The sequence below is a fragment of the Ictalurus furcatus genome, chromosome 16 (genome assembly GCF_023375685.1).
Source record: "Ictalurus furcatus strain D&B chromosome 16, Billie_1.0, whole genome shotgun sequence".
Lineage (NCBI taxonomy): Eukaryota > Metazoa > Chordata > Actinopteri > Siluriformes > Ictaluridae > Ictalurus > Ictalurus furcatus.
Window position 1 is genome coordinate 5979570 of NC_071270.1, and position 20431 is coordinate 6000000.

Sequence of the window (20431 nt, forward strand, 5' to 3'; positions counted from 1 at the left end):
TTACCTCTAATTCAAACAACTCTTATAAATTAAACAAGAGCCGAGGGTGTCGAGTTTGAAAGTAAGTAACCATAAACAAGTCTGAAAGTAAAAAAAAATTGATCTAACATTAGTAAGCAAAAGTGCAGCAAAAAAAACAACAACCTGGTTAGAAGGCATGAACTACTTTAAATTAATGTGTGTAGTGACTTAATTAAATATCCTATAGATCTAGTACATATTTTTCCTTTGTTGTACAGTTTTGTCATGTGCTAACGTACCTTAAAATGTCCTCTACAATAAAAACATAAAATTAACTTTTTGAATGTGGTAAAATGAAACAAAGAAAAAACGCAGACACCTGCTCAGCTTTTGGGTAGACACACAAACCCTCATACACTCACAAATAATGTGCAAATGAGGCAGGATCTTGTATTATCATATGGAAATGACATCATGAGGTTACATAATGACTTAATGGCAAGTGGTGACTTGGTTATGATCTATTCAACCCATATAAACAAATCCCATTCATGTCCTGTAATAGCTTAACTTTTCATCCATTATAATGCATAATATTTGAAATGAACCCCAGAGGCTCTTTTCTACGTTCTGCGCGTGTTCAGATTTTTTCTTTGCCAAGGAACATCTGTCAGGCCTGACGCCCTTCCTCTGCGCCCAGCCAGGCGCAGGGCTGTCACTCCTCTTTCTAATGACAATTCGTCGGTGGAGATGAATGGAGCAGGCCCTTCTCTGTGTCAACTCAAAGCACCCGGTGCGCTCCCTGAGGTATCTGCCATCACTCGCTTATCAGCTGTTACCCCAGCAACGGCTACCTGCCCTGTCACAGACTGAGGGAGCGCTTGTCTTTCTGCAGGATTAATGGGCCTAGAGGATTGCAGGGTTTAACTTTCACTTTGCAGTCGAGTGCAGAGTATTAAACTATGCCATCAGTGTACACCTTACAATGCAGCTGCTCTGCTAAGGCTGGGTTGAATTACGAAAGCAGTTTCTTACTGCAGATGGCTGGCACCGTTTTGAAGCATTAGAATGCCATAATCAGGTGCTGGTGACTCAGTGGTTAGTGGATTTGAGGTATTGATCAGAACCTAAGGGTTCGGTTTCCCAGACCCACATTAAGCCTTGACTAAAAAGAACTTTCTATGTTGATTCCCAATTGGCACTGCAGTTTAGTTCAAGACTAGGAGTAATCCATGTCCAGGAAACCGGCCCTATGAGTTTAAATCTCAAGACTGCCAGAAAACCACTAATAGACCCTTAACCTTCCACTGATCAGATGTGTGTTTGGATTGTATCTTGTCTCAATGCTAAATTAAAATCTAATATCTATCAATAGCTCGATAATGAAACTATTAGGCTTGAGCAAGACATTATATTTCAAGTTGTACTCTTGATTTCTATTACTTTAAATGTTTCCAAAATGTCCGTAATGCCCTACTGGGATTATGCCTCAAAATACCAAACACTGTAAAAAATATTTTTTTTTAATAACACACACACACACACACACACACACACACACAAAACCCCTAAACAATATGGTTCTGTTGTATTGTGTAAATTGTACTTTGACTGAACAATACGTGCTTAGTCTATCTACTTTTTTCTCCTCCATAGCCAATCTGGAGAACAAAGGATGAGTAAATAATTGACCTTCTTCCTGTTCATTACACCCGTCACATGCACCTTCTCAATCACTGATGTGTCAGTGGAGCATGATTTCATCAGTCTAAAGGGAAATCAAATCTAGGGGGCGTGTCACTGGTGTCACTGTGTAATCACCTAACATGACTGTCACTGATAGGCTGCATGAATCTACAGTCTGGGTTAGAAAGAAATCAGTCCCCGCCTCACTTCTTCATACCATTCTCTTATCATCACTGGTGTGCTTGGTTCCACGAGTATACTGAGTATATTCATTAACGGCAAATAATCAGACGCCAAAAATAAAACCTAACATTGATTTATTATTATTTTTCTTTGAAAGACAGGAGGGGGATGGATCTGGGGCTTTTAACTATACCATCCTTATATACTATCCTTACTATCCTTCTGAATATATCATAGCTGAGTGTTGAGCGTTTAAGTGAAATGCCAATACCTAATATAACCAGATAAATTCCAGGGCATTTTGCTGGCACAGTTTGACTCCGCTTGTCCCCTTAGAGAAAAGGGTCACTGCAAAGATCTTCTGACTGATCACCTTTATCCTATGATGAAGCATTTCTGTCCTGATGGGCGTGGTCTCTTCCAGGATGACTCCACCCACATCCACAGGGCATGAGGGCTAACTGAATAGTTTTATGAGGATGAAAGTGATGTAAATCATATTTTATAACCTTCACAATTACCAGAGCTTAACCCAGTTGAAGATTTGGGAGATTTTAGAGCATCGTGTTAAACTCTCTCCAGCACCATCTTCAAAACACAAACTGAGGGAACATTTTTTTAATAAGAAGGATGCCCATCCCTCCAGTACAGTCCCAGAGACTTGTAGAATCTACTGTATGCCTAAGTGCATTGAAGCTGTTCTGGTGGCCTTACAAAGACACTTTGTGTTGTTATTTTCCCTTTCATTTATTACCCATCTGTATCCTTCAGTACACTGCAAAATGCAAAGGTGTTGAGTCATACTTAAAAAAAAAAAAATTATTATTCTTGCTTAGACTATTGTAATGCTTTACTTACTGGAATACCTATAAATATCATATTCAGTCTACAGCTGGTTTATAACATTGCACCCAGACATCTTACCCACACCAGACAGACGGAGCATATTACACCTGTTTTAGCACTGCTGCACTTCAAAACCTTTTTACTGGTTTTAATGGCTTTAATGGCTTAATGGTTCTTAATGGCTTTAGCATCTGCATACTCTGAATATTTCATAGGCTGTGTTCCAAATCAACGCATTTAAAGTGATGATTTACTGAACATCGTGTTGTTATTTTAATGATGTATTTTAGGTTTTGTTTAATTACTTTTTTACTTCGTGCCTATTTATTTATGTGCTGTATAAAAGTAATTACAAGGCGCGTTACCATGTGAGAAATAGCATGTCCTGTATACTCTTAGTGTGCATTGTATTCTCAGGTCCTCTCATAAGAAGATTTCTAATGTGTTTATTACATCATTCATAAATACTGGACTTAAAATATATTCTTTTATTCTGTAGACTGTGCTGTAATCACAAAGACAGTCATTAATGAATGAATGAATTCATTCATTCATCTTCAGTAACCAGTTGTGGTGCATCTCTAGCCTATCTTAGAAACACTGAGCGAGAAGTGGGAATACACCAGTCCATATGTACACCAATGTCTGCGGAGTACCATGCGCACGCACACACATACACACACACACACACTCATTCACCCATTCATTCACACTTTGGGCCCGAGCTCAAGATTGAACCCAGAACAAAGACAATTAGCAGTTACAGATTTCATAAATAAGTCACAGATGATCTTACACAACACAAAGTGTGTAAAACTACAATACATACTGCAAGAAATGACCGTCTTAGTAAACTCTTCTGTTCAATACCTACTTAAATGCCAGGAATACTGGCAGATAGTCCATTGTCTCAGATAGCTTACTTCAAAACTAAAGGCTGTCCATTTGGCGTGTAGCTCTGTGGTCAATAGAATGGCTGGCTCCAAAAAATGGCCAGCACAGATTCCTGCGAGCTTTGAGCCATGGCATGCATCCCAGGCTTAATTAACATTGTCACACGAATGATTTGGATCTGGGAAACATGCACGAAATGTGGACAGCAGAAAGGGGGCAAAGAGGGAGAGATTGGTGGAATAATCGTGGCTGGCAGCTCTGAGGCCCTTACTTCTGTGCAGTGGAGCTTCAACATGCCCCAGTGATTAAAATGAAAAAGTTAGTTCTTTGTGTCTTTCTTGGCCATGCCATTGTTTTAAGTCATTTATAATATAATAATACATATTTTGTTTATGGTCAGTTAAGAGTATGAGCTGATTAAAATTCACAAAAATAAAGGCAAACAGAGCCAGCGTTGTCAGTTTAGACATGTCAGGAAAACAAAATGCATTTGATTAACCTAGATAAATTCCCATGTCTCTACAGTACTTAAACATTAAGGTCATTTAGCATTCAGCCCTTGCTTGTAAAGTAAGACAAGTTTTCATGTTACAATAAATCAGAATGCCAAAGTTATTTATGGTATTTGCTTTTGCATTTATGATATGCAAAGGAATAAGTATCATGCCAAAGTACTTTGATATTTCTCTGCTGTTTCTGAGCTGCTGTGAGTCGCCCTGAGAGTCCTGTAATAGTCATTCACAGTCAGTGCTGAGTCAGGGGTCAGTATCATGCATGATGGAGTTTCTTTTTTTTTATTTTGCTGAACAGGTAAGGCATTTGTTCTCTAGTTTGGTGGGAGGCTAATGAATGATAATCAGGCCAATTATCTTCTCCTGTATTGCTACCCAAGCACAAAGTGTCCATCTGCAAGTAGCTTGCAACAATTTCATCCATTCATCCATTTTCCATACTGCTTATCCTACACAGGGTCGCCGGGAGCCTGGAGCCAATCCCAGGGAACTTGGGGCACGAGGAGTATGACACGGTTGACGGGGGGCTAACCCATCGCAGAGCACAATCACACACACAATTTGTAAATGCTAACCAACCTACAATGCATGTCTTTGGACTAAGGGAGGAAACTGGAGTACCTGGAGGAAACCCCCCCGAAGCAAGTGGAGAAAACTCCATACACACAGGGTGGAGGCAGGATTCGAACCCCCAACCCTGGAGGTGCAAGGCAAACATGCTAAAAAACAAACAAACAAACAAAAAAAAACAACAGAAAATTGGAACGTATTACGAGCACTTAAAGAGTGAATTAATGGAAGTCTTATTTTTAAATAATAGTGATATAATAATAATAATAATAATAATAATAATAATAATAATAGCTAATAATAATTTCTCTGGAGTTGTAACAACTAAATGTGTTCTTACTCTAATTTATACTTTCTTAGCTGCAAAGATGAGCAGCATGGATTGCCTGAGCGCACCATAATCTGTCGGGGTAAAAACTTGCTAGCAAGTCAGCTCATTATACAGATTTACATGAGATAGCACTCCGTATAAATCATAAACACACTCAGGTAATCCTAGCAAAGGCAGGAGGGACACGAAAAATGCTACTTCTAGCTACTGTGTGTACATTACAGATAAGATAAAAAAGTTCATTTTAAATTGAACTAGTTAAAATTTTCAAATTAAAATGTTCATTTTAGCTATTATATTTGTAAACCAACATGCTGCTTAAACTGTTCAGGTGCATTATGGCTATTGAGATTATATTGTATACACACTCGAAAATAATGAATAAAATCTTGGGAGAACCGGTTATAGCAATTTTTTACGTGCTGTAATTCTAACATTCTGTATAAAGCCATTTTTCAGTCAGTTTTCCGGCGAAGAATCCCCTAGAAATGGACATATCCCTCCTTCCTCCAATTTCTCCTTGCCCTTCACCCTTGTGAGGAATTGGCAGACAGAACCTTTCAAAGCTCATCCAGACCTACAACGAGAATCTGAAAAGAAGGAGGACCTTCTCCAGAGACCTTAAGATCATCAGTGCAAAATGAGATTCTGTGGTTAAAAAAAAAACCCTTCTCCAGCTGCTGTTTGCTCATTATGATTTCATATTCTGTCCCCTGCTACTTGTGTGAGATCCAAAAGGTTTAAAGGTTAACAAAAAGGGAACATAAAGGTGCAAAAGGTGATGGAGCACTGCAAATAAGATTTGTGCAATACGTTGTAAAAATAACAATCAAACCTGTAGAAAAGCCGACCCAGCGGAAACGCTTAGAGCACGGGTTTGTGGGTAATTGTATAAGATAATAAAGGTGTTGTGAATGAATGTTAAGTCTAAACAGTTTTGTTTTATCTAGTGAGGTTGTGCTTACTTTTGGCCAGCTACCAATAAAATATCTGCCTGGAGAAGAAAGTCTGGGTTTTCTGGCTGTTAACAAAAAACCCCTCTATAAGTTCACACTATTGACTGATTCTTACAATTGCCGGGTTGCTTCCTCATTGAAGGACCATGGACTGACTGCTCACTTTTGAACTAGGTTCATCCTTTTATTGTTTTTTTATAAAAAAAAAAAAAATCTTTGGTAAGGCTCAAGTGGTTCATCGTGCAGGAATATTACAAATGAGGAGCCACTCTCGTAAAAGAAGCCATTCTTGTATATGATATTCCATGCATATGACATTCCCTATATATGATATTCCATACATTCTATATTCCCTGTATATGATATCCCATGCATATGACATTCCCTGTAGATGATAAGCCATGCATATGATATTCCCTGTATATGATATTCCATGCATATGACATGCCCTGTATATGATATTCCATGCATATGATATTCCTTTTATATGATATTCCCTGTATATGATATCCCATGCATATGACATTCCCTGTATATGATATTCCATGCATACTATATTCCCTGTATATGATATCCCATGCATATAACATTCCCTGTATAAGATATTCCATGCATATAATATTCCATGCAGATTATATTCCCTGTATAGGATATTGCCTACATGTTATCCCTATGCTACAGGGGTTTCCTCAGGGTACCCCGGTTTCCTCCCCAGTCCAAAGACATGTGTTGTATGCTGATTGGCATTCCCAAATTGTCCGTAGTGAGTGCAATTGTGCCCTGCGATGGTTTTCCCCCACCATCCAGGATGTCCTCCACCTTGTGCTCTGAGTTCCCTGGGATAGGCTCCAGGCTCCCCACGACCCTGTGTAGGATAAGTGGTACAGAACTGGAAGGATATTCCCAGAAGGCCAGCGTGAGACGTGTGTTTTCAAACTGCACTCCAGTCCTATGAAAGTCTAGTTTTATATATCAGTAAGGTGTTCTGTCTTCTCCTCTGATGATAACAGCCCTTACGCCCTCATCATGAAACTCGAAACAGGAAGTAACATGACATGTGCTGGCAGGAGATACCGTAGCTTCCACACCTGATGTTGAGGATATCCTCCACATGAGGACAGTTGGACAATGGACGTTTGACCAACTTAGTCAGTGCAAAATACAATGACTTCTGGGTTTTGAGTTTAGTCTACAACCTCATTTAATTGTTTGTGGATCTGAGCAGTACTTTTTTCCACTTGTCCCTCTTATGACCTGCTGGCTATCCTTTATCTCACCGTGTCCCTTCATGCTTTGATGAAAAAGCCATTATTTCTGCCACTCAAAGCCTGTCATACACCAGCACAGCATGTGCCACAATTAATTTTCCCTCACGACTATCCTCTGCGCTACTATTAAAATTCTGTCAAGTTTCCCCCCGATGCATATATTTCACAAATGGCAGATGATCAGATTGTGTTCAGAATGTATTTGATTCTCCATCAGTGGCGCGCAAAGGTGTCAGAAATGGGACTCGGAGGACAGATGCTATGGGAGACGACATGCCGCAGTGCATGTGATGGTAACAAAAGAGTAAAAAAGCAAGACTAGCCAGTGGTAGTTTAGCAGGACTGTCAATGCAGGAATTCTGTTTGAGACTGAACACTGAGGAGTGAACACGCCTAAATCAGTGCAGTCAGAGACACCTTTACCTTTCACTGAGCCCCTCAGGACAGATTTATTTCATGAACATAATAAACACTATTCAAAGATTAGGCTCATTATTTACATTTGTGTTGCACTCCGCCAAATTTATCTATATGCTTCCATTTAGGAAATTTACTTCACCATAGCTGTACAGAAATTTCAGTCTGAGTCTAAAGTAATAGAGCAACAGAATTACAGCTACTGGAAACTTAGAACAAATGCAAGGTTAAGATTAAATGCAATTACTGAGATTTTAAAACAAGGTTTAGAGTTTTAGTTCAAGTGGATTGATAATTAAAAAGCTTAATGTTTATTGGTGCAGGCTAGGAAATAAGACTTTGGATGTATAATGAGCTTCTAATAATGTCTAACATAGCTTTTAATAATCTAATATCTAATAATAATGAAAGTATAATGAGCTTCTAATAACACACACACTTGTGTTTGTCTTACTATCCTTGTGAGAACCTTTCATTGACATAATTATTATAGTATGATCTAATATGATAGCACGTTTGCCTCACACCTCCAGGGTTGGGTGTTTGAGTCCATCCTCTATCCTGTTTGGGTGGAATATACATGTTCTCCCTGGTTTCCTCCCCCAGTTCAAAGGCATGTGTCCTGTGTCGGATAAACTGTATGGAAAATGGATGGATGATAGGATAATTATTGTGATTTCAATTCATATAATTAGCAATTTATTTAATTAATGCTGTACTACACCTAAAGCTAACTCTATTTTTTGTTTTGTTTTGTTTCAATTTTTGTAAAAGCTCTCAGGTATTTCTATCCTTGTGGTGACATACGGTCCTCACTAAATGATAAAAACACACACAGGAAACCCCAAAAATTTAACGGTGACTTTATATTTCAATTCTACATTTTCTAAACTCATTATTAGTAAATGGAATTAATATTTATTTATTTTCTGTTGCCAGGTTGTAATCAGTACAAGGATCTGAAATGCTGTAAAAAAAAAAAAAAAAAAAAAAAAGGAAAGGAAAAAGTGGGGTTGTTATTATGATAATGATAATAATAATGAGTCTTTATTGGTCACATATACATTGCAGCACAGTGTAATTCTTTTTCTTAGCATACCCCAGCATGTTAGGAAGTTGGGGTCAGAGTGCAGGGTCAACCATGATACAGTGCCCCTGGAGCAGAAAGGGTTAAGGGCCCAACAGTGGCAGTTTGGCAGTGCTGGGGCTTGAACCCCCGGCCTTCTGATCAGTAACCCAGAGCCTTAACAGTCAAGCCACCACTGCCCCAAAGGCATTACTATTATTATTATTATTATTATTATTATTATTAATAGTAATGAATTTATTTATTTACTTCTTTATTTTACTGCAGTTTGTCCAGATAGTGACACTTTGTACTTTATTAATAACCATTCACATTGAGTTATATTTCTAAAAGAACCTTTGTGTTTCAGTAATGCACCACATGAACCGTTCAGCATTGTTCTTCGGTGTGTTTGTGTAGACTTGCAGTTACACTAGTTGACCACAGGGTGTCGCGCTTCTCCACACACCAGCAGGCTGAACATTAACATTCGGTCTCATGAGAGAAATTATAACATGGCGTGAGATGAGACGTTGCTGTCACGCTGAAAAAGGCGGAGGAAAGCGAGGTGTTTTTTGTTTTGTTTTGCTTTTCAACAAAATTTGGAGTGTGTACTTTCAATATTTTTCCCGGAACAGATTCTTAAAGGTAGATAAAAATGTGAAAGCAAAAATAGAGTTTGTGTAAACACGTGTTTTTTTTTTTAGTAAAATGGCGACCTGAGCTAAGTCCACTCCAGTGCCATGTTAAAGAGTTAAAAAGCCATGCAGTTTAACTGAAAAGTACACTTGAAATCAGAACACAGAGGGGTTTCTTATGGATATCAAAGTCTTCAGTGTCTCTGTGCCCTTTTATCTTCTGATCAAGTCCAGCTGAGGCCTTGAAAGGAAGACGTTAGTTACCCAAGACTTGATTTATGACTTGATTGATTCCATGATTGAGTGAAATTACATATATTGTTGTGTATTACATATACATATATAGAAATATAGAATATATATAATGTATGTATGTATGTATGTATGTATATATATATATATATATATATATATATATATATATATATATAGATAGATAGATAGATAGATAGGTAGAGAAATATTGAGAAAAATATATATGTGTATATATATATATATAGAGAGAGAGAGAGAGAAATATATATAATGTGTATGTACGTATGTATGTAAGTATGTAGGTAAAAGACATTTTAAAGACAGGTGAAGTGTCATAGCTTCATAGCAAACTTTCAGATAAATATCTTAAACCATCAGCATAAAAACCTAAGAAAGTACTTTGATTATTACTTCTATTATGTCGCCTGATCACTTTAACTACACTTCATGTTCATATATAATTATTAAACTATTTAAAATTCTCTTATTTTACTCCTTTTTCATAAGTCATCCATCCATCCATTGTAGGTTATGAAACGTCTTAGTGTCCCATAACATTCACTCAACCCTGTTATCTGCATGCATTCAACCCTAGGAGAGATCTGGAATATTGCACAAGTTGCTTGTTCAACAGGAAGTTGCATCATCCATATTTCCTGAAGATAACGGGAAGAAGAAAAGTAAGTTGTCTCATTCTTTTTTTTATTATTTAAACTTTATTCTGACTAATATTGTGATATTGACTGATGAACGCCATACTAATCTATATTAGTCATATTAGTCATATTATAGATTGAAAATCAAACATTAATTAAAACGAATCATTTTAAGCAAATCATTAGAATGTCCCTGAATCATCATCGTTAGCATGAATGATAGTTAACAGAATTTTGTGTATTTGATAATTCTATGCTAAAAAACTCAACTCTGTTTCTCACTTAAGAGCAAAATGTCAGCAGCGTTCACTCAACCCTATTCTCACATTCACACCTAGGAAATATTTGGAATATATTTAACAGGAAGCTGCATTGTTTACATTTTCTACCGAGAATGGGAAGAAGAACAGTAAGTTTTCTCATACCTTTTTCTTTATTTTCAGTAATATTGTCTGCCCGGGTCAGTATGAAAGTACAGTCCTGTAATCCAAATTATACAGTCCCTTCTGAAAGTACTGCAACAGCAAGGGCAGTACTTGGTTTTTGCTCTACACTGAAGACATTTGGGGTTGAGATCAAAAGATGAATGAGACGATAGGGGTTTGTTTAAAATTTCAGCTTTCTTTCAGTGATATTCACATCAGCTTACATATATTTACATTTACATGCCATTAGCATTGACGCTAGTTAACTACTTTTTGTGTATTTGATAAATCTGTCACTTATTTAAGAGCAAAATGTCAGCGAAGAACCCTTGCACAACATGAGCTTTTGTTGCCTGAGATAGGTTAATGCATTTTTAATGTTTAGAAGCATGATTTCTTAGATTCACTGTTGAAAAATTCTTTTATAAATCAGTTATATTAAAGAGTCTGCCCAGTGGCATGACTAAATGAAGACTGCAATGCTTCGCTTCAGAATGCATCATCATTTCACTCCTGAACTTATAGCAACTGTCAGTTATGGCGCGGCAGGCCCTTTGGCATAAGAGTTTATAAAAGTGCTATTTTCACTCTTCATGTCACTCCCTGTTTGCATCTCTATCTCTTTCTCTGTCTTTAGTGGCTTTTCTCAGCCCCTTTACCTACCTTTCATGAGTGATGCACACCCCATCCATCTGAGTTTATTATAGTCCTCAATACGCACGGCTCATCTCAAATGAGACGCATCTATCTTGTGTCATTTGGTCCTTCCTCCTGTCAGAGTGGGGAAATAGAAATCAGTGGATCTCAGAATATTAGATGAAATTTCCTATTGCACTTTTCCATGCCTTGAACTTTTTTTTTTGTGGTGTTCAGACTTCAGATTGTCCTGGATCTGCCCTTCCCTGGCACTGTTTTATGGAAATAGATCATGCAGATATGCAGTTAGTTTACCTTGCAAACATGCGGGAACATATTTAACTACATGAACTGAGTGCAAGACCGGAGTTGCCCGAATCTCCGCTTGTACTCTGATTTTGCTTTATTTTGTGTAAATATATTTGCCTGCATGAGACCTTTTTAGTGTATAGCAAGGACTCATTTTTCTAAAAAGTTACCATTTCCTCTGAATTCCTAGTGATGTTATGATTTTAGAGGAAAGGTTTAGGGCAGCGGTAACCAACCCTGTTCCTGGAGCTCTACCTTCCTGAAGGCTCCAATTGTAATTGTGCCCACCCTGACCATCTAATCATTGCCTTGAATAGTTCTTGATCAACTAAAACAGGTGTGTTTTGATTTTGGTCGGCGATGAAACCTGCAGGAAAGGGAGATGAGGGTCGGTAACTACTGGTTTAGGGAAAAATTAAATTTACAAAATTGTATGTTTTTTATTTATTTGAACTGCTGTAAAATATCTGTATTAATATAATTCCTGTTAAAAAGAAAGCTAGCGTACGTGCTATGTAAAAAATAAAACACTTTGAGGCATGCTGTTATAAGAAAATTAATCAATGACTGGGTGAATGTTGCCCGACTCAAAGCATTTCCAGAAGTGTTTCGCTCATGGTATCACTTACAGTACTTTATAGCAGTGATAAATATCCGTTCACTGACGTCACCCTATAAACGAGTAGACGTGTTGCTTTGTTTGATTACACGTTTTTAAAATCTGTTTATATTTAGCCTTGGACTATGTTGAGCATCTATCATGCAATTCTTTGTGAATTAGTTTTTACTATAGAAACAATAATGTATTAAAATGAGTGCAGTCATCAATAAATTTAAATTATAAACATGTGATGTTCCTTATAGTGGACTAGGCTTATTCGATATTGATTTTTCCCTGTTTGTGATTTACCATGAAAAGAAATTGATAAATGAAAAAGGGATAAATGAGCATTTCCACCATTTCAGGCTTAAGGAAAGTATGGTAAGGCTTAATAATATTAGCAGCTGTGCGGTCTGGAACTGCTGGCCGGCAGTGGCAATTGCGAAAACTCCTTTAAACACTTTAATCAATTTAATTTTTAATTTTATTCTTACATTTTTTAAAAATTCTTTCTTCATTCTTTGTCTGAAACCTGGAAGTGACATTTTTGTTTATTTTTGGCACCCCTAATAACTTAAGTGACAAAGTATATACGTGTCTAATGTTAGCTAAGTTGAATTTACATTAGTAGATTTTATTCCATATAAATGGGCTCAAAATATTGTCATATCACCTCAGTAGAAAGTGAGGGTTAGTTTCAGTGCATCTTTCAAGTGGGAAAATTGAAACATGAGATTGGGGAACCTGCAGGAAGGTAGATGAAGTTTGAAATGTGGTTTGTAAATGAAATTTACAAATTTGATGTTTGCTTTAAAAAAAATTCCTTTTTTCCCAAATTTGCACTGAAATGTAGCTTATCATGCAGTATTCTCTCCTCAGTCTTCATTGTTATATGAGAGAAAGCCAAGGCATATTCGTCCGTTTAGACTAAGAATTAAGCCCCATCTACAAAAAATAAATGTTGATGTAAGTTTACTAGAACAGACACACTTCTGTAATATCCTCCCCTGGAATATAAAAAAAACCCCAAACATAATCATGGATCTAACAAGGAACAAAAAATCTCAAACACAGCCCAGTGATGCCACCAACAACTTTTAAGTATCCGAGAAAGCTTTCCATCATACAGATGGATCAAAATCTGGAGATCATGTGCCAGCTGCTTTTGTGTTCAAACATCAGAAAAGTGGAATACAGATTCCAAGCCATGGTTCAGTTTTTACTGCAGAAGTCAAAGCTGTTATTTTGGCACTGGTTCATATTATAACTTCTCAACAATGAAATTTCCTAACAGACTCACAGTCCCTTAAAAACGAACATCCAGCTTTTGTGGACATTTTAAATGGACTGCAGTCTTTGAAGGCACAGAATTTTGAAGTGATTTATTTTTTTGTTGGGTATCAGGGCATTGTGGAATTCCAGGGAATGAGCGAGCAGATGCTGCTGATAAGGAGGCCTCATCTTCAGAGCTCAAAATATGCCCTATTGCACTTTCAGACCTCAAACCCATTATAAACTCGCCTGTCCTTTAAAAAGGCAAACTGATTGGGATCAATGTAGTACAAATAAACTTCACGAAATCAACCTTGTTGTTGGTAGAAAATGGCGTTTTTACGTGGATCATCGCTGGGACCGTATCATCTACACAAGTTTCTGTTAACGGATGAAGATCCTCCTTTACACCCCTTATACCAAAGTCCAGTATCTCAGAGGCAGATTTTAATGGACTGTGCTGATTTCAACTTCTCTAGGACCCCTTTTTATTCTGTTGATTCATATGAAAAGATTTTTAATGGAGTGAGGCCAGATTTAGTTTTAGAATGTTTATCGAAGATAAACTTTTGTACATTCTTCATATTTTGCTGCATTTTAACCGGTTTCCAGCCATGAAAATAACCAATTTGCACTGAACTTACGAGGCTAAAGTAGTTAACAAGTAATGACAAAGTCACCAAAAAAGGCACATAGAGCAAAACTAAATATACAGATTTCAGCTCTCGAACAGATCTTGCTGATTGATTCCATTCATGGTAAATGTGGATGCAGTATACATTCTATTTTTTTTTTGCCTGGACCATTCCTTTAAGTTCAGTAGACCATGCTGAAAGCCATTATATTCCCTCCATCTCTGAAATAGTAGCAGCTATAAAAGATGAATACACTGCAGCAAACCTCCACTGAGTGATTTGCACACCATTTGCAGAGTGTTAGAGTGTTAGATACAATATCCTAAAACAGTGTATTTTTTTTAGTGTGGAGAACAGTTGGCCAGAAGGCAGGCCTCAGTAGAACGGAGCCCTTTGGGCCTCTTTTTCCAGCCTTTCATGTGATGACTGGCGAGGTGAAAAAGTCTTTGGCAGTGCGTTTGTAGGCATTAGAGCATGTGTTTCCCACAGCCAGCCAGCAATGAATATTTCACCCAGCAGGAAGTCAGTGCCCCGGTCACACACCCTTTATTGACTACTTTGATAAATGGTGCATGAGATTTCTTTGAACTGCTGTAAAATATCTGTATTAATGTAATTCCTGTAAAAAAAAAAAAAATGTTCAAAAAAAGAGCTAGTGTACGTGCTATGTAAAGAATAAAACACTTTGAGGCATGCAGTTATAAGAAAATTCATCAATGACTGGATGTAATGTCGCCCGACTCAAAGCATTTCCAGAAGTGTTTCGCTCCTGGTATCACTTACAGTACTTTATAGCAGCGATAAATATCCGTTCACTGACATTACACGTTTTTAAAATCTGTTTATTTTTAGCCTTGGACCATGTGGAGCATCCACCATGCAATTCCTTGTGAATTAGTTGTTACTATAGAAACAATAATGTATTAAGATGAGTGAAATCATAAATAAATAATATAAAAATGTGATGTTCCTTATAGTGGACTAGGCTTATTCGATATTGATTTTTCCCTGTTTGTGATTTACCATGAAAAGAAATTGATAAATGAAAAAGGGATAAATGAGCATTTCCACCATTTCAGGTTTAAGGAAAGTATGGTAAGGCTTAATAATATTAGCAGCTGTGCGGTCTGGAACTGCTGGCTGGCAGTGGCAATTGCGAAAACTCATTTAAACGCTTCAATCAATTTGTCTATTTTTGCCCCACATTTTTTAGTGGCATCCCTAATAAATACAGTTAAGTGACAAAAAGTATCCATCCATCCATCCATCTTCTACCGCTTACTCCTTCTTCAGGGTCGCGGGGGAACCTGGAGCCTATCCCAGGGAACATCGGGCACAGGGCGGGGTACACCCTGGACGGGGTGCCAGTCCATCGCAGGGCACACTCACATACACACTCACACACCCATTCATACTACGGACTATGGACACTTTAGACACACCAATCTGCCTACCATGCATGTCTTTGAACTGGGGGAGGAAACCGGAGTACCCGGAGGAAACCCCCGCAGCACAGGGAGAACATGCAAACTCCGCACACACATGGCCCCGGTGGGAATCGAACCCCGGACCCTGGAGGTGTGAGACGAATATATTTCCATATAAATGGGTTAGTGAAAATGGAGATAGATTTGAGATTGGGGAAGGAGGCGGGTCTTCCAGGCGGTGTCAATTAATACGGGAGTGTTCAAAACACATCCGCAGGTCATTCCACATTAATATGTCGGATGGCTTATTGCAGTATTTTTGAGTGATAACTTGTACTAGTGTACTCCGATGCTAACTTGTAGACCTCGGTTGCTTTAAATTGTATATTTTAATGTTTGGACACTTTGAGACCTTAAAAAACTGGGGAACTGCTTCCCCAGTATGTGGTCCGTGACCCAGTGGGATAAGCGGTATAGAAAGTGAATGGATGGATGTTCACAAATTGGTGTGGTATAAGGGGATTAAAACACTTCAGAATTTGCTGTTATTGGAAAACAATCAACTTTGGAGCCTTGTGTCCTATATTTAGGACATGGACCTGAACCTGGTCACCCTTGTATTAAAATGTAATGGACTGAAAACTTGAAATGTTTCAGTCTAAAAATATATGTAAAACTGTTTTTTTTAAAAAAAAACACATTTTGACACCTCCACTTTTTAGAAAACTTAAATATATTTACCCAGAATGATGCAGGAATGTTTTCATTAAGGTTCTAAACAGTAAAGTGGTCCGTCTGCCTAAAAGTATTTTAATTGCTAGCTTGCTAGCTAAGTGTGCTAGGTCTTAGATAGTGAACTAGCAATCGACTAGCTAGGTCTGTCAAATTAGCCACACTGATGGCAGTAGACAAAGTCGTAACATTCACATGCTAACGTAACCGACAAAACAGATCTGGTTTGTAAAATGATGCGAATGAAATTCACCTCAGGAATTGAGACTAGATAGGCTGATGTGGGTGATCAAAGCGATTGCTTATTTTCTGTCGTAAAGCTTAGTCTTGGATAAAGTGTCACTAATGTTGTTTTTCCATACATAGATTAGGTTAGACATGTAGAGATCAGTGGGGTGTTTGCCATTAAAGCAATTAAATAAAGCCTATTATTATTAATCATGAAATCAATGCTAGACCGGATATAGCCTGTGAATCTGTAGGTTATGAATAAAAGCTGCTATAAAGACAGATGTTTATTTATTTTATGCTCATATTTATTCTTTTAAAAATGTTTTTTATTGCTTGTTAAATTAAATGCAAACTAAAATCTGTATCAGTTCCTGTTAGACCATCTGCATGTTGGTGTCTTTCAGTGGAACATGAATGGTATCTTCTGCTATTTGCTTTAAGCATAACGGGGGGGGGGGGGGGGGAAGCTATTATAATTTCCACAGTTTTCATCAAAATGTCACTATGTGAAGGATTTTCCTAGGCTGCTACACATTTGTTACAAGTTTTAGCACCCCTGACTTTATTGTCTATGGCTGTTCCACAATATACAGTGTGTCTATGCATGATTTAAAACAAACTTGTTGCTGTTTTTAAATGCAAGTTTTAGACTTGAGGATTCATTATGCTCACTTAAACAATTGGAGTACGTTTGCGTAAGTAAGTATTTAGACTCTGAACTGTAGAATTTTCCATTTACCAATCCACATGCCATGTTTGCGTTGTGACAGGGCCTGTGTCAGGGCCTGTTTCTGTGAAATTAGATGCTTATTGACCACATTGGAAACACAATAAATAAATAAAACTTTCTCAATTAGGAAGGTGTACATTGTCCATTTTGCTTGTAAGAAATTAGTTTTTTTTTTCTTCATTATTTATCTAATGGTGCAGCTGGATAGGATGTTATGAATAGACATGGCTTATGTGCTTGATACGCCTGTTCTTGGCGTTCATCACCATTCTCTCTTTCTCTCTCTCAGTAAATGTGGAATGAACAGTTGCTGTTTCCTGTTACAAATGCACTTAATCTGCTATTTTAAATTACAGAAAATAAGCCACTGGAGTCAGAACAACATTCTGCAATAGTCTGTGATACAAATCGCCATGTCTAGACGATGATTATTTGACCGGGCCCTAAAAACAGAAAAATCAATCGAGATCCAAGGGATTTATAATGGACCAATTACTGCGTGTAAGTTTGTCAATGCTGTGTCTCAGAGGACAGATGCTAAAGGCCACTTGGATGCATCCTTTGGTGCTCGCTTTCTTTATCTACACGTTTTCCATCTGCTACACAGGTGGTTACTCCTGTGCACTAAAGGAAAGCGTGTTTCATTTTATTTCATAATGCAAAAAAAAAAGATTCTTGCCATCATTACAATATTTCAAATAGTCATCCTTTTGATTTTCTAATAGCTTTCAGTCTCCAGAAACCTTTCTTTCTTTTTTTTTTTTTTTTTTTTTTACTATTTGAGAGTTTTGAACCAAATATGAGATTTGTCATCTATTACCCTTAAGCACTGTAGCTAAACCATGATTTAACATATACTGCCATGAAGTAACAGTAAAATGGTCGCATTATAGTTCTGAGTTTCACAGCCATAGTTACATAAACCACATTGTATAATTTTTTGTGAGGGATGCTCTTAATCCTGATCGGAACATTTCTATTAAGTGTTAGTATTTATGACCTATCCTACAGCTCTACAAGTTCTATGCAGCTGTGTGAAATATTCAGTTAAAGACCATCAGTACTATCATGACATGCAGACTTCGACTTTCTTGTCCAAAGTAGCAGAACTTTATTAGGGGACATTACAGAACATGTGAAAGTCACTGTAATATTCTATCTATAATCTTTCGACTAATGCTGTTTGAATTCTTAGCAACTTCATTAGTCATTTGTGGTGAGGCGTTTCTTCACATTAGGCTCTTGATTACCTCCCATCCTTCATCAGCTTTGCTTTCCGTTGCGAGCCACGGATGAAAAATGTGTTAATATTGAAAGACATAAATCAAAGCTCATTGAGCAGGTGCCCACCTTTGACCAGAAAAAGAAGTGAGACAGGTGAGAGAGAGAGAGAGCAAGAGAGAGGCAGAGTTGTGATGGATTGACAAATCGATCGACAGCTAAAAACCTGCCTCGAAATACACATTGTTTATTCATAATACATTCATTTAGAGATTTCCTTCGAGAAAAGAGCGCAGCAACAAAGACTGTAAACACTATAAACAATAAGCTCTTCTCATACCATGTTAAAATGGTGTTTAAATCCTCTGTAGATATATATTTCCGTCATTTATTCACAGAAAATCACCTGCTTTTGCACCTTATTTGTAGCCCTTGTAACTACTCTATCATTATCACTATTATTATTTTTATTGAGTTGTTTTTCTAAAAGGTAACTCACTAAAGAGCTCGAGAATCCTTGCCTTTACTGAAATATCTCAGAAATTAGAGCATCTTTTCAAATCTCTCCCCCGAGAGCCGTAGATCGAACCCGACTCAGTCGGGGTGCGCGTGTGATCACCTGCAAAGTGTGAGAAATTTAATAAGCTAGCTTTACGATTCTTTGCTTTAAAGGCATTATTCAGTGGTGGGGGGTCCAATCAGAAGGGTTGATTAATGCACTGCCGAGCACACTTCCTCACTCCTTTTCTCCCCTTTATACCTCGCATTCATCAATTATTGCACCTCGTATTAGAGCAGCCCATCTCCGCAGCTGCAATGTTGTCAGTGTGCGGCAACCAGGTAACAGAAAAAACATTCCACACGGATAAAATTGAGAATCGAGGTAAGCAAAGCAGGGAGATGATAATGACGATGATGATGATGATGATTATGGGTCAGCGTTTAGGAGCCTAGAGGATTAAGATAGCATGGAAAATATAGTTTATTATACCACAGTGCCGTTGAATTCTCAATTCTGATTGGACACGTGTTTGTACCAGCAAGATAAATCACAGGTTTATATTAAAGCTCTCATTTTAATATGTTATTGTTTCTATGGTAACCGCCAGGGGTTAAATTGGAGACGGAGCGTGGATCCCTACATTCGGTTTATGTGAATAATAATAACATGCTAAATTGAATTGTACTGTTCCCCCATTGTTGGCACCAATGAATGAAGTAACAAACAGAATTGTATGATTATTGATAAATTATCACTGTGTGTTATTAAAGCCACTCGAGGGAATGAGTTGCAGTGATTTTTATCATGGGTAGGGGTGTTCTTAGTCACAACGTGAAGCGGAGTGCCTAAATCCCTCTTCACTTTGGTTGCTAAGCAACGGGCAAAGATTAGGCTTTTCTATGGACAAAACAATTTGTTTTGGATGAAGTGAATCCATATCGATGATTTTACAACCGAATGCAGGATTTTAGAACCAAATCTATCTGTTTTATAATTAACATTATATAATTAACATTTATCAACAAAAACTCTGGCGCTTTGTAAGAATCAAACTTACGACTTTCCTTTCAGGTTTCTGGCCCAGCGAAAGCCTTCTATTAAGAAAATAAAAGAGTCTTGGAGAGAGATTGATTGTTTAAAGTCGCTATAATGCAAATCATAGCACAGACCTATTTCACTGAAATTCAACAACAAACAAACGAAAACATAGTGTAGTGTCCTTTAACAAAGAAAACACTCTTTTCCCTGTCGCAAGTGCACACCTTTTGTCTGTATCTTTTACTGTATACACTAATTATGGTTTATTTTATGTACCTTAAATCATAAAGGTAGACTATATCCGTTTTTCCAGGTGAAACATACATATTAAAGGTACAAAAGCTGAACCCCTTACCACTCCAGATACCACTCCAGCGACAAAGATGCAAGGAAAGGTACCGATTATTTTTCCTGAGAGTGCATGGTTTACACC